Here is a 3100-nt window from a genome sequence, read left to right as displayed (position 1 = left end):
CATTACACTCATATCTCTTGGGCTTGTATCAAACAGTAAACTTGATAGGTGGAAGGTCAGCTGTAGTAAACACCACAGTTTTCTTTTTTCATGTTCTCTGCCCAGCATTAAGTGAAGATAACCTTACGGAGGTAAGGACAGAAATGGTATGGACCAAACAGAGGCAGAATATATTAAGAAGAGGTGGCAAGAATACACAGAAGAACTATACAAAAAAGTTCTTCATGACCCAGATAACCACGATGGTGTGATCACTCACCTAAAGCCACATCCTGGAACGCGAAGTCAAGTGAGCCTTAGGAAGCATCAGTACAAACTAAGCTAGTGGAGGTGATGGAATTTCAGTTGAGCTATTTCAAATCCTAAAAGATGATGCTGTGAAAGTGCTGCACTCAATATGCCAGCAAATTTGGGAAACTCAGTGGCCACAGGCCTGGAAAAGGTCAGTTTTCATTCCAATCCCAAAGAAAGGCAATGCCAAAGAATGTTCAAACTACTGCACAATTGCACTTATCTCACATGCTAGCAAAGTAATGCTCAAAATTCACCAAGCCAAGCTTCAACAGTACGTGAACTGTGAACTTCCAGACGTCCAAGCTGGATTTAGAAAAGGCAGAGGAACCAGAGATCAAATTGCTAACATCTGTTGGATCTTGAGAAACGAAGAGAGTTCCAGAAAAACATCCATTTATGCTTTATTGACTACACCAAAGCCTTTGACTGTGTGGATCACAACAAACTGGAAAATTCTTCAAGAGATGGGAATACCAGACCACCTGACCTGCCTCCTGAGAAATCTGTATGCAGGTCAAGAAGCAACTGGACATGGTTCCAATTTGGAACTGGACATGGAACAGACTGGTTCCAAATTGGGAAACAAGTACATCAAGGCTGTATACTGTCACCCTGCTTATTTAACTTATATGCAGAGTACATCATGAGAAATGCCAGGCTGGATGAAGCACAAGCTGGAATCAATATTGCCAGGAGAAATATCAGTAACCTCAGATACGCAGATGACACCACCCTTACAGCAGAAAGCAAAGAACTAAAGAGCCTCTTGATGAAAGTCAAAGAGAGTAAAAAAGTTGGCTTAAAACTCAACATTCAAAAAACTAAGATCATGGCATCTGGTCCCATCATTTCATGGCAAATAGATGGGGAAACAATGGAAACAGTGAGAGACTACTTTTTTGGGCTCCGAAATCACTGCAGATGGTGACTGCAGTCATGAAATTAAGACACTTGCTCCCTGGAAGATAAGCTATGACCAATCTAGATAGCATATTAAAAAGCAGAGATATTACTTTGCCAACAAAGGTCCGTCTAGTCAAAGCTATGGTTTTTCCAGTAGTCATGGATGGATGTGAGAGTTGGACTGTGAAGAAAGCTGAGCACCAAAGAACTGATGCTTTTGAACTGTGGTGTTGCAGAAGACTCTTGAGAGTCCCTTGGACTGCAAGGAGATCCAATCAGTCAATCCTAAAGGAAATCAGTTCTGAATATTCATTGGAAGGACTGATGCTGAAGCTCCAATACTTTAGCCACCTGATGTGAAAAACTGACTCACTAGAAAAGACCCTGATGCTGGGCAAGATTGAAGGCAGGAGGAGAAGGGGACGACAGAGGATGAGATGGTTGGATGGCATCACCAACTTGATGGACATGAGTTTGAGCAAGCTCCAGGAGTTGGTGATGGACAGAGAAGCCTGGCTTGCTGAAGTCCATGGGGTCACAAAGAGCTGGACACGACTGAAAGACTGAACTGAACTGAACCTTACGGAGAAGAGATTACTGATATTGTGGCTTTCACAATTTTTTCTAAAGGGCGCAGGCAGAAAAGTAATTCATATGAGACCTTACAAATATTAAATCCTATTATGTCAAACAAATGCCATTAAATATGAAACAAAATATGACTCTATTTCACAATATAATTTATGGTTAACAAATACAGAATTTTAAACTACCAATTTAGCTTAAATAAAAGGTAGAATTTCATCAATCCTGATTAAATAAACGCATGTTATCCTCTCCCTCTGAGATTTTTAAATAGAACAGTTGAGAAAATTTGGTGTTGGGAGTTACGGTTGCCCAACAGTGACACCAGGGCTTCCCAGGTGGGCCAGTGGTAAAGGACCTGCCTGCCAATGCAGGAGACACGAGAGAGGCAGGTTTGATTCCTGGTTCGGGAAGAGCCCCTGGAGGAGGGCATGGCAACCCACTCCAATATTCTTGCCTGGAAAGTTCCAAGGACAGAGCAGCCTGGTGGGCTATAGTCCATGGGGTCACAAAGAGTTGGACACCACTGAGTGCCTTCACATACACCAAAAACAGTGATTATGCTGATTCCTTTTGAATTAAGTTATTAAGATCACCACTAACCAAACTGTTATTAACTAAAAGGTTACACATACAGTGAATTCTAATGGTATCCTGTATACATCTACATGTACATAGTAGTGTTTAACATAGACAAGCAATACTGGCTAGGAGAATTAGTACCCATGCATGGCCCACTAAGCCTTCCTAGTAGCTACCTCCATGATCAGAAAACTCAACTTGTAACCTGTAATAACAGATTTGTCAAGAATTCAGTACTTGTCTCAGGAAGTTTATATTCCCACAGGTAGGGAGTAGCTTATAACAGATTTTTAAAAATTAAAGTATAGTTGATTTACAATGTTGTATTCGTTTCAGGTGTACAACATAGTGATTCAATATTTTTATATATCAGACTTCATTTAAAGTTATTATAAAATATTGGCTATAAAAAATATTGGCTATATTCTCTGTGCTATATGACAGTTTTCTTATTTATCTCTTACCAGTGGAAAATTCTGAAAGAGATGGGAATACCAGACCACCTGATCTGCCTCTTGAGAAATCTGTATGCAGGTCAGGAAGCAACAGGTAGAACTGGACATGGAACAACAGACTGGTTCCAAATAGGAAAAGGAGTACGTCAAGGCTGTATATTGTCACCCTGCTTATTTAACTTATATGCAGAGTACATCATGAGAAGCGCTGGACTGGAAGAAACACAAGCTGGAATCAAGATTGCCAGGAGAAATATCAATAACCTCAGATACACAGATGA

Source organism: Bos indicus, chromosome 18, assembly GCF_029378745.1.
Source record: "Bos indicus isolate NIAB-ARS_2022 breed Sahiwal x Tharparkar chromosome 18, NIAB-ARS_B.indTharparkar_mat_pri_1.0, whole genome shotgun sequence".
Lineage (NCBI taxonomy): Eukaryota > Metazoa > Chordata > Mammalia > Artiodactyla > Bovidae > Bos > Bos indicus.
The sequence above is the reverse complement of the archived record's forward strand: the minus strand, read 5'-3'. Positions refer to the sequence as shown.